This window comes from Eptatretus burgeri, chromosome 9, assembly GCF_056783735.1.
Source record: "Eptatretus burgeri isolate ZD-2024b chromosome 9, Ebu_testis_v1, whole genome shotgun sequence".
Lineage (NCBI taxonomy): Eukaryota > Metazoa > Chordata > Myxini > Myxiniformes > Myxinidae > Eptatretus > Eptatretus burgeri.
In genome coordinates, this window is record NC_140969.1 from 100,913,757 (window position 1) to 100,927,265 (window position 13,509).

Genomic DNA, 13,509 nt, shown 5'->3' on the forward strand with positions numbered 1-13,509 from the left:
CCACACCCTCGGCCAGCTTTGTCCGAACCGAGTCGCTGTTACCGACTCGGATCTGGCGTAACTGAGCGCGAATTACCAAAGCCGCGCCGGTCCAAATAACAATCTACGGCACAATCGGCCTCACGATAACTCAAACCCGAACCATGCTAGGACAATGAGAGAAAGCACAGAAAATGAGCTGGTACATTTAACACGGGGTTTATTCACAATAATCAGGAAGGGAGACACAGAGCAGAGTTAATCCGACTAAATTGCAATGTACAATAAGCAAGGCACTTATGCAATTCCACTTATAAGACTGGCCACAGACAGACACACACACACACACCCATAAAGAAATGGAGCCAACTGGCCTTTATTTGGACACTCCAGCCGCGGAGGATCGGCAAGCTGGGGGTTAGAGTTTGGTCGGGTGCCTGGCCACCTCGTGCGGTCTGGCCGACCCGCACTTGTGAGCTCGGAGTCCGTTAAAATGATTCGGGTCCCCAGCTCGAGCACTCCACATGAACCACAATCCAACGAGTGCACACGAACCACCACTGTAGGACTCAAATCCACAGCCAGAATCCAGCGAGCAACCAGGATCCTATGGACGACCAACCACCAACGAATGACGACGATGACCAGGGATACGAAGACGGGGACCAAAATGACCAATGCACGACCGAAAAAGGACCCCCATTCATCTTTGAGCGCCTCGCAATTCTTTTTATTCCCCCCCCCCCCGGTGCGGGGTGGAGGGATCCGTTTCTCTGGTAACTCGCCTCCAGATTGGATGAGGGATTTCGGGTGTCATGGTGGCCAGCCGTGATTGGAGGAGGGGCGTGTCAGCGTCTCGGTGCTCCTCGCCTGAGAGGCTCCTTTGCGTTCCACAGTGTCGACAGGGGAGACATTCTTTTTTGATGTGGCGGAGTCAGAGCTCCGAGGTGAGGGGGCTCCACCCACGTCCGTAGTCAGAAACACGTGTGTTATGGCACCGTTGTGTGAAGTGAAGGTTGGGGCGGGTGAAGCGCTTGTTCACCCGCAGAGTGGGAGGAGGAGTGAAGTGAGGGTTTTGTTGGCATTGGCAGATTTAAAGATGTAAAAAAAATCTGACTATAAAATAAACCTGCAGCGCACACATGAAATTAACCCATTAGACATAGGGGAGGGATTCTAACTATCCACATCTACTTAACGAAATAACTGAACTATGGGACTGCTGACTGTCTGTGTGCAAAAGGCTTCCAAATTCGTAACAATATTGGACAACTTGCTTAAATGTTTTCAATATATTTTTTTCTTAAGCCCTTGAAAGTGCTGAAATGTATTTTCTATTCGCTGAATCGGTTATTATACAAGTCTCACATCTCTCCTATTACCGCAAATGTGACGTTTGGTGACTATAAAGCACTTAAAATGACGACGATATCTTTTCGATAAAATACAACCCAATATCTCTTTTATTCCTCATTAAACCTTCATTTTAATTCAACATTTAACCTCGAGACATGTAGTTGACGCATGCGTTTAATTTCTATATGTCAAAATCGTCCATAGCCGAATGCTTATACGTTTAATGAAATTAATTCATCGATTAATAAAAGGCCCGACGAGGCCTAACAAGACACGCTAAATAAAGGCGTCGGGAAACGAACTATTACCATTTTTAATTTTTATTGGTATTTTATATTATGTCGGTTTATTAAAAAAAAATTTGATTGGCAATTCTAATTTTAATAACACCATGGTGTCAAAAGGGACTTCCTGAGAAGAAAGAACTTGTACGACATAAAATAAATTATATACAGTAGTTGGGATGTTTGTACCACCGAGTGCACAGCACTATTTAATTTGCTTGCATGAGTGTGCATGTTAGGGTTCAGAGGTTGGAAAATTGTAAAAAATTAACGGATAGATCTGTTTCCACCAAATTTGTCCTACGAGGTGTAAGTAACCAAAGGCAGGTCCTTGGCACAATGAAAAAAAACAACTTGTACTTAGCATCAACCTCACCCTCACCTGTGTATATATGTGTGTGTGTGTTTTTTTTTTTTTTCTTGTTATCTTCAATAGGACATGTAAGTCAGTTTGTTTGTTGAATTTTTCATTGGTAGACCCGTCACAGTCTCTGAAAGACCTTTGGAAAAGGTGAAAAAAATTATTTGTAAAACAATCAACAAAATTATGCATTCTTTAAATCACAGACTTTTTGCAATTTTAACACAATTAAGAAGCCGTCCTTGCGATCATATTAATGCATTCATTGATTAATATAATAAGGGGAATAGCAACCAGACAATTTGAGCGATGTTTGGTTGATGCTGTTTTGGACTTTCATAACTTTGACAGTTGACAAATAAATGCAAATTTTTACCACCATATTTCCTGGACAAGGTTCATATGCTATCAGAAACTTTGAAGCCCGTAAAGAATGAGCGAACTACAGCAAGAGGGCCAGAATATGGAATAAATTCTTGATGCAAGTAACATGTTTCACTTTGTTGGTTTTGATATTTTATTGTCTTCATTTACATAATACATAAGCACAAATAAATTCGCTATTTTTTGCCACTTCGCAATACACTTTAAGCACAGCACTCAGACTCAGAATGCCAAGGACTCAGGAATGCTTGAAACAGATTCAGACCACAGACTCGGACTTGGACCAACTGGACTCAACGACAACACTGGTGTGTGTGTGTGTGGGTGTGTGTGTGTGTGTGTGTGTGTGTGTGTGTGTGTGTGTGTGTGTGTGTGTGTGTGTGTGTGTGTGTGTGTGCTTGCAGTAAATGTAGCCTATGTTTGGTCCAACAAGGTCAGTAATATGTCAACATCAAAAACCTGGTGTGTATCAACAAAGAATCACATTCACTGTATATTTACTAAATTCCTTTTCACTGGGTCCCTTCTCTACTATATGCCTGGTGTTGGTTTAATGGTTTGGGTGCCGGGCTTTGGATCCGAGCATCCTGAGTTCAAATCCTGCTCAGCTGTTGAATTAATACCAGATGGGGTTAACTCGGCCTGTCATCCTTCCGAGGTCGACAAAATGAGTGCTAGGATGCTGGTATACTGTGTCAGAGTGGCCACCCATCCAGGATTGTGCCCAATAGCCAAGGAGACTGCTGAAGCAGCACCAACGCTCTGCACAGAGTATGGTCCCAATCTCCTCCTCCTCCTCCTCCTCCCCCTCCTCCTCCTCCTCCTCTAATATACAGCTAATTGCAAAACAAAATGAAACACCAGTATCAAGTCACTTAATAGGGCATTGAGCCAGCACATGCGGCCAGTATGGCCTGTATGTGCTGTGGCATAGAGTCCACCAACATCTGGACTTCTACAGGAGAGATGCAGCACAGTTCTTCCATGAGAAAGTCAATCAACTCACACCTGCTTGATAGAGGTGGAAAACGCTGTCTCAGGTGCCATTCCAGAATATCCCATAAATTCTCGATTGGGTGTAGATCTGGTGACTGGGAAGGCTATGACACATGGATAACATCAGTGTCATGCTCATCAAACCATTGGGTGACCACACGTTGACCATGAGGGGGTCTCCTCTTGTAGCCATACGAGCCATGTTTATGGGCAACCAGGCCGGTGCAGCAATTTTATACATGACTCTAAACACGCTGGGATGTTATTTGCTTTATTAACACATGGGCCTCACATGTCTGGAAGCCGTTGTTCAGTGTCCCTCATTTACCTGGGTGTTAACATTTTTTATCCACCACGTATATATCCTAGTATACATCTATAATTAAACAGGAAAATATTTTCTTTCCCATCATACTCAAACATAATTCCCGTATATCTTTAAATGTGTCTAATATTGCCGTGTCTTGGACTTCCAGGTATCTCGTAGATTTTTTTTTAATGAACACCGTTGGTATGAGCACCTGTCATTTCTCCTGTTCATATTGCAATTTAAAAATCAATATGAAATAAATTATGTACAGACAGTAATCATTGCTTCAGCAGTCGTTGTAATATGCTTGCTCCTTGTACCTTCTGACATCTCTTAAGGCCCGGTCACACCTTGACGTTTTAGCCAACGTATGCCGATTTTTGAATTTTTTTTTCTAAAACGCTGGCACACGTTGAATACGTTATGGGTAAGTTTTGATAACATTGAGAGCACGCTGAAAAACACTGCCATACGTCGTTGTACGTTGGCTTTAAGCGTTGTACTTTTTGGTTGTCCTCAAATTTTTTCATGCTTGAAATTTCACGACGTATGCCGGCGTATGACTCACACGTTCCGCTACGCTGGCCACAAGTTGTATGCACGGTCTGCGATCGTTGACAGACGTCAACACATGCTACTTGTAAGTTAATCATAAGTTGAGACACGCCGAGGTAATGTTTAGCGTACCCGAAACTTATTTCTAACCTATGATTAACGTGTTGTTGGCACGTTACGCGATCGTTGCCACACATCGACAGACGTTACTTTTAAGTTACTCATAGGCTGAAAGACGTCGGTATAATGGATCGTCCTTGCGTCAGCGTCCACGGCCATGGCCAGGACACTTATTTGCAGCATTCTTCAAACTTTTCTTCGGCATGACGAGGATGTTCACACTTCGATGTCTAGCTTGGCTACGATTCCAATTGTTCATCGGCAGCGTCTATTTAAAATAGTCGAGTTTGAGCGTTTTAACACGTTCAGAAGAAACGCTTCAAATTTCCAAACCCCAGCGTCAAAAAACAAAGGCGAGTGACGGCAATTTAAATCGTTCATTGTAAACAATGAAAATAGTTGAGTGGTACCGTTTAAAAGTCGTTGAGTGTAAAAAAAATCCAATTGTTGAGCGCAAGCGTCTACTTTCAATAGTGGGGTTTGAGCAACTTAGCACGTTCAATAGAAACGAAAAAAATTTCCTAGCGCCAGCGTCAAAAAACAAAGGCGAGTGACAGCAATTTAAATCGTTCATTGTAAACAATGAAAATAGCTGAGTGGTACCATTTAAAAGTCGTTGAGTGTAAAAAAAATCCAATTGTTGAGCGCAAGCGTCTACTTTCAATAGTGGAGATGCAGCCATTTAAATTGTTGAGTGGCAGCCTATGAACCTACCCGTGGACACGCGGACGCAAGGAGGATCCATCATAACCCACACCCTCCCCCTCACACTCACCTACTACTGCCAACATGAACAAACTAATACTAATACTAATACTAATACTGATACTGATACTGATACTGATACTGCTGACATGGACATCGACTCAAAAAGGAACTCGAAAACACTGTTGGGTTCCCTTTTATGAGCAGCATTTTTATATACCAATTCCCAAAACCGCTGGGAACACGTCTTTATGTGGCAGTTGTAACCTAGAAACACGTTCATTTTTTTTTTTTGTCGACCGGAAGACGTCATTGGAATACGTCTACATACGTCAATGTGTGTTGGGACTACGTAAAGAATTGGTTCAAAGCACATCAAACATAAGTTAGAAATAAGTTTCGCATAAAAAAGACATTACCGCGACGTGTTTCGACTTATGAGTAGCTTATAAGTAGCCTTTGTGGACGTGTGTAAGCGTCCACATATCGTGTGTAAAACTTATCCCCATCGCATGCGGAACGTGTGTCATACGCCAAGTACGTCGTAAAATTTTGAACATGTTTAAAATTTCTTGACGTACTCTACTTACTACGACGTATGATAGCGTACTTTAGCATTCTACTCACGTATACCAAACTTACTCATACCGTATTTGACGTGCCCCAACGTTTTAGACACATTTTTCTTAGGTCGGCATACGCTGGCAAGATCGCCAAGGTGTGACCGCGATGTGGACACTTACATTTCTACGGCAGTTATGATTCGAATCGTTGTGCGTCAGCCTTTTAATAGGCTACGTCACGACATCGTCGGCGATGCGTGCAACGCGCTATGCCGAAGTTAGACTATCGTTGGGCATCGGTTGTGTAGGCCGACAACAGGTTCAGCATTCGTTGGTATAAGTTATCTATAACACAACGAAACGTTCTGTGTCCATTACTAATATGTTATGCATATGACCAACTCGTTATGAATACGTCCGAATCTTAAAAAAAAAAACATCAAAAGTTCAACGTCAGCCAGCGTTTTACATACATTTTAATACGTTGCCATCGCTGGCTAAAACGTCAAGGTGTGACCGGGCCTTTAATCCCTAACTTATTGCAGTTTGCAGTCAATTTACCATCCTGGGGCAAATGATGCAACTTGGACTTTATTTATCTATTTTGGTAGTTTGGCTTACTTTTCATTTAATTATATTTTTATTTTAGTGGGGCAACTGAGCTAAATATAGCATAACAATTGTGCATTTTGAGAGGAAAGCACCAAATTTGGCACACTAGTAGCCTAACATTTTATGAACAGATTTGGATATTGGGCCATCTCAAATTCAGCCGTTGATGGCTGTGGCAGCCATTTTCCACTGCCATCAAAAAATTTGAGATGGCCCAATATCCAAATCTGTTCATAATATGTTAGGCTACTAGTGTGCCAAATTTGGTGCTTTCCTCTCAAAATGCACAATTGTAATGCTAAGTTGCCCCACTATTTGTGCATGTACTGTTTTTAAAGTCTTTGGTTTGACTTGGGCTGTTCGGGTTAGAGTGAGGGTTAGAATTAGGGTTGGGGTTAGGGATAAGTTTAGGCTAACCCTAACCCTCACGCTCACTAGGCCAGTGTCAGAATTGAACCGACGATCTCACAGACTTACGGTGCAGATGCTCTAACCACAATTCCACGGACTTTGTAACAGCTATTCGTCTTTTTCGATTTCCACTTTTGTTGTCCTGTTTTTATTTTGAGGCCATTCATTGTATTTCATTGTGCAATGTCAAACTCCAACTAATAGTTGATACACTTGCTTGCTTCAGTCTTGTTTATGTATTGCGATGTTTGTTTCTACATGGTTTTTTTTTTATAAAGTTATAGCAATTTCAACAGGTGCATCTGCACTAATAATTATTCGTGGATGTTTCATCAACAGTGGATAGATGTAAAGAAGTGGACTGAAAAATCGTTTCGTACAGAGGTGCAAACACAGCTTCTGGACACATTTTTAATTGTTACAATGGATGATCCCCCGGTGCAGTGTGAAAGATTTCCAAAAGATTTGATCACATTTTTGGAGTTTTCAAAACTTGTGCAACGCATTGGTATGCATGAGTGTGCGGTGTTTTTCTTGTTCATGGCATTTTTAATATGACATTGAGAAATGAACGCAATATGCTCCCTTGGAAGGAAAAGGGTAAGAAATGTCTCTGGGTATATTTGATGAGACGTGGAATCGTGAATACATCAGTTTCGGTCAATCCAATGCTCGATGCCTGACAAAATGTATTGCTTGGAGAAGTTAAAAAGTCAAAAATGATCTCTTGGGGATTTTTCAAGCATTTTAATTAGTTTTGTGGCCGTATGCTTCTCATAGAGTTCAGTATGATTGCCAAGTCCAGAATTTGATTGTGAACATTTCCAAAACATCAACACAGACAAAACAATGTACACATTAGTCATGGCCTTGACTAATCAGAAATGGAAGATTTGTGCAATTCTTGTACAGCTTCATAAGTAAGAGGACTGCAATTCCTGTTGACATTTTCTTATGAATTTTATCTTTAAACACAATAGTACCTTCCATTATCGAATTCAAAAGTGTCCTCAATTTGGAGGTGTCTTGGCTTAATGTGAAGATAATTAGGAATGTGTAACGCCCTCCACCGCCTCGCTTCATGCCAACTCTGTTATGAGCAATGTATTCGGTGAGAACAACAACACAGAACATCGATGCATGCCGTGGGATTAATCAGTTGTCACATTATCAAACTGGAATGGCACTCGGTAAAACACATTCCTCCACCAGGCTGAACAGTTTATGTTTTGTTTCCCAATGATAGACCAGATTTGCATCCGGACCTGAAACAAAATGTAATCGGCTTGTTCTTGTCACCTACCTGACTAGTCCACCTAGTTTTGTCATAATCCACCCACAACTTTTTAGATCCTCGTGGAGGATCTCAAAGTCTTACTCACGTTGTTGTTCTTGTGGACTTTTTTGTTTCACAGCCTACAGTTTTCATCGAAACTTCCTGAAACTTGGCGTATATATGTAAAAATACCCTGCGCAGACAGTAACCATCTCCGATTTTGAAAATTCCTCCTCAAAAAGAAGTTATAGCGTCAAAATATCTTCGCTAATGGAAATCGCCGAAAAAATTATCTCCGAAACTAGGCAAGCTGTTTGAATTTTGTTTGCGGGAATCAATCCGGGCATTAGCACAGATAATTTATCGCAAACCTGATACATCACAATGACGTCATATTCGTTTTTATGACGTCATCATTAAGAGGACGAGAATCTTAGCTCATTTGAGCTTGTTAATATAACGTGCTATATATCGTTTTTTTTCACCCTATCTCTCAATAGTGAAGAATCACTGAAAAAATTGTATCATCTGCATCCAGATCTTCACCAAAATCGAATCAATTTGGCTTTGTCACATACCCAGCCTGTCCACCAAGTTTCATCTAAATCAGTGGACAACTTTTTCAGATATCCTCCTCACATACAAACAAACAAACAAACAAAACGGGTGAAAGAAAACATAACGACCATCCACTTTACGTGGCACAGTTAATTTCAAAAAGTTAATGCACAATGGATCGTATGAGGGCTTGTTTTTTGATCATACAATGAATCGTAGTGTGGATTTGCTGAACAATATCGATATGTATTGGCATTAAGCATTATACACATACACATTTTGTTGTGAACAGCACAGTACCCACCCGATGGGTGATCTTGTTCCAAGCTTGCAACGCGTTCTTCTGGCACATACCTTCATTTTGGCGGTGCATGGGCAAGTGACAGCTGTGTATCGGAAAAACAAATAACCTGGGTTACGTGCATGAAGCAAAAACATACCGACTGCTTAAAATTCAAAACACCTCACTGCACTGTAATGTAAATGGTAAAAACTTGTAATATCATCCCACACCTGGAGGTGGCGCTACACGATACACATTCACATAGAGAATTTGCATTGCCCCCCCTCACCAAGACCACCGGCAAAGATAAAAATACCCCTATACATTAATTTGGGGGGAGTGGGGGTGATCATGCTGATCCGATGTAGCAAGTCTGAATGTAATCTGCCCTGAACTCTCGGAGGAGTAGTGTGACAAACAAAAACACACACACACACACACACACACACACACACACACACACACACACACACACACACACACACACACACACACACACAAGCACCAGTCCATGAATTATAGCAAGGTTTCTTGTTGCATTTGTGTGTATATATATATATATATATATATATATATATATATATATATATATATATATATATATATATATATATATATATATATATATACATACGAGGTGTGTTCAAAAAGTATCCAACCTTAATTTTTCGTGCGTAAACAAATGAAGCTTGGGAGGCGTGGTTTGGTGCACGTATGTAGGCGATCCTAATTCGTATGCGTGAATATTTTCCCGCCTGCAGAAGCTGTCAGTCGCCGACAGACCGCCGATGAGTGAGGAAGTGTAAGTGAGCGCCGTCGGAGTTTCGTTTTTGACAAAATTATGAAAAACTTGAACAACGCTACTGCATCAAATTTTGTGTAGAGCTTGGCGATTCCCAAGTGGAAACGATCCGCAAGATTCAACAGGCCTTGGGGAACGAAGCAATGGGCACCACACAGATAAAAGAGTGGTACATCCGCTTCAAAGATGGTCGCACATCAGGGGAAAGTGAAGCACGTTCTGGTAGGCCCTCAACATCCCGAAATGAGATCGTCATTAACCAAGTGAGGACCCTGCTGATGCAGGATCGTCGAATCACGATCAGAGAACTTGCAGAAGAGGCGGGCGTCAGCATTGGATCCGTTCATTCCCTTGTGACTGAGGATTTGGGCTTAAGGAGAATCTCAGCGAAATTCGTGCCAAAGCTGCTAACGATCGAGCAGAAGCAACTCCGTTTGGAGATCGCACAGGACGTGCTGGAGACAGTGAACAGCGATCCCAACTTCTTCAACACAGTGATCACTGGCGATGAGACCACAGTGATCCGTCATTTTGTCAAAAACGAAAATCCGACGGCTCTCACTTACACTTCCTCACTCATCGGCGGTCTGTCGGCGACTGACAGCTTCTGCAGGCGGGAAAATATTCACGCAAACGGATTAGGATCGCCTACATACGTGCACCAAACCACGCCTCCCAAGCTTCATTTGTTTACGCACGAAAAATTAAGGTTGGATACTTTTTGAACACACCTCGTGTATATATATATATATATATATATATATATATATATATATATATATATATATATATATATATATATATATATGTATATATATATATATATATATATATATATATATATATGTATCTATATATACATTTTTATATACATCGTCAAGGCTCATGCAAGAGCCAGGACACAGAAGAGATCAGGATACAACATAACAAAGGAACAGCAGAAGAAAGGGGAAATGCCAAGAGTAGGGTGGAGGGAGAAAGTCGATGGAGACGGACAAACAATGGATGCAGGTAACAATGAGGGGTAGGGGAAAATGCAAGGGGTTGACAAGATGGATAGAGAAGCAAAATGTTGAGAGGGGTCGGGGGTCGGGGGTTGGGGGGTGGTTTAATCGGTGCAGAAAAGATCATGGTTTTGGATGGGGAATGACTTGGGATGGTGGTGAGCAGCTGTCTTGAACACCTGGAGGGAAGAATGGGATTGGAGAGAATGTGGAAGGTGGTTCCACATGTGGGGAAAAAAGAGGAATAAATGAGTGGAGGTGAGCAGTGATTCTGGATATAGCTAGTTTCATGAGGAGCGGGTTACTGGTGGACTGCGTGCATACTGCAGACACCTGGGGGGGGGGGGTAACAAAGTACAGAGAGGGCAAAGGATGCAAGACCAGAAATGAGGCGGAAGAAGACAGAGAGAGCCCACCGACCTCTCTGCGATGGTGAAGTGATGGGCCCATAGAATCAGCTTCATCGCAAGAGATTCGAGTGATCTTGATGGCCCGTTAAACCCCTGTTAATCCACCCAAAACCCACCTCCTTCAAAGTCCTTGCTTTCCTTCCTGAAAGACCCTGTGGTGTCCATCTGTTTACCCTGTGTATCCTGCCCCATCTCTCTCACTTCCACAGGTCGAATGTCTCTGTTCCCCACTGTATTGTCCTTCGCTCTCCCACCCCTCTTGTCAACTGCCCCCCTTGTTGTGCGTTCTGTGTGTTAGCTCCCATACGAGCCTCGACAATGTACACAAAAAATAAATATATAATAAAGGTCTTGGTTTCCATGGAGTCAAGCTGAGCAAGATGTGATGTTGGTGATCCAGCCCAGAGGGAAGAGCAGTACTTCATTTAGCTGTGGATGAAAGTCTTATCGGTGGATCGGGGTTCAGGTGTGCCATGGAAGAATTTTGCATGATGGAGGATGCCTTGTCGATGTCTGGCTTTGGAGGCTAACTTTGAAATGTGTCTTGACCAAGGGAGATCGTGGCTGAGAGTGAGACCGAAGGGTGTGAGCGAATGAACCTCTTTGAGAGTGTTGAGAAAGTAGATTGGAAGGGTTTGTGGCACGGTCCTTTCAGAGAGAAAGAGTGTTGGATTTCTCAGGATTGAAAGACATACACTAAACAGTTATTATTTCCCTTAACCTGCTTTCTCTTCTAACTTCACCTCTAATTTTGTAATGGTCTTGTTCAGATAAACATCAGGGAAAAACTCTTTCTTTTTTTTTTTCCAAATGTGACTCCTTTTTTCCTCGAGATGGAGCATGAGACGGGGGTTTTGCAATCGCCTATGTCCGTCTGTGTGTCTGTATGTCCCGTAACTGTTTTACCCTTTCAGCTGTTGTCATCAAATTTTGAGCAAAGCTTTATTATGAGAATATGGAGAAGACAAATTAATAATTTGTGAAACCAAAGTGAAACCATCCATGTCCCCACCACCACCACCACCACCATCACCACACTCGTTGGGGGGGGGAGGGAGGGGGTTGGAGGCATCGCAAAAGATTGTGGACCACAATCAGTCTCATGTGGGCCCTTGTTACCTTAGGGCCCCAAGCAATTGCAAGGGTTGCATGGCCCTAATGCCACCACTGCACTTTGGCTATGTCGCACTTCAAGCACAAAACTGCACAATAACAACAACAACAACAACATCATCTGCAACAATTGTTAGCATCAGCATATTGATGGCATTAAAGTGTGATCATGCAGATAAATTTGGAATTTACTCTTTGCAGGGCTGCAATCACATATGTACTTGATCTTTACATTGTTGCTTATGTGGGTTTTTTTCATGATCCAGGGAAAGGAAGTAATGAGGAATTGAGCAGCCTGACACCCGTGGTTCTAATTCCGTTCCCAATGATGTCACATCAGTCTCGTTAGTCTCATTCATTGATCTCGCGCTTTGAAGCCTTACCAGGATTTCTCGAGTTTGATATTCACATTACCTAACAGAACTCCAAATGCCCTCGCCTGGATTTCATTCCTGGCCATTTTCCTGGTATGGTGTTGGTTTTCTGGTGGAGTCTCTTTTCATCACGTCCTATGTGGGAATTTATTCCCTCCATATGTCTTTTTTTTCCTCGATAAAACTCTCTCTCTCTCTCTCTCTCTCTCTCTCTCTCTCTCTCTCTCTCTCTCTCTCTCTCTCTCTCTCTCTCTCTCTCTCTCTCTCTCTCTCTCTCTCTCTCTCTCTCTCTCTCTCTCTCTCTCTCTCTGCATTGCCTGATTTCAAAAGCACTCTGTGTGACTTCAATGTATTGTGGTGAAGGGTACACATCTCATAGAGAGACATTCACTTTGAAAACAATTATTAGCCTGTCCTCCACACAGCCCCCACAATCACTTCTGTCTGTCTGTCTATGTGTCTGTCCAGACCGTAACTTTTTTTCCCCTTTGAGCTTTTGTCAAATTTTGAACAAAGCTTTATTATGAGAATATGGAGAAGACAAATTAATAATTTGATTAAAAGGTCAAAGGTCAACGTCACACAAAATCGTCAATTTTCATCCAATTGCCCTGAAATTTTATGAATTTCACATTAAGTTATGAATTGGTTGACAAATCAAAAGCTAGAAGGCGATTGTTTTTTTGTTTTTTTTAGATCCAAAGGTCAAGGTCGACTAAAGTCGTCAGTTTTTTTTGTATTTTTACCTCCACCCAACGAAGGTGGGTGGAGGTTATGTTTTCACCCCTGTCTGTCGTCTGTTTGTGTGCAGGATATCTCAAAAAGTTGTGAACATATTCGGACAAAAATGGGTGGACAGGTTTTGGTGCATGAAAAGGACGAATTGATTAGATTCCTGTGAAGATCAGATCTAGATCATGACACTGGAAGTTTTTTTTTTTTTTTAGTGGTACGGCCAAAAACGATATTGCACGATATCTTGTAAAGTTATTGATGGATTTTGACGAAACTTGGTGGACGCGTTGGGTGTGTGACAAGGATGAATTGAATCGA

At 42.0% G+C, this 13,509-nt stretch overlaps 1 protein-coding gene across 2 annotated transcripts in view; it reads left to right on the forward strand.

The window, feature by feature from the left end:
• The window catches only part of LOC147020748 (BDNF/NT-3 growth factors receptor-like), a 576,920-nt gene that overhangs the window by 252,775 nt on the left and 310,636 nt on the right, over window positions 1-13,509 (forward strand). The window lies entirely within an intron of this gene.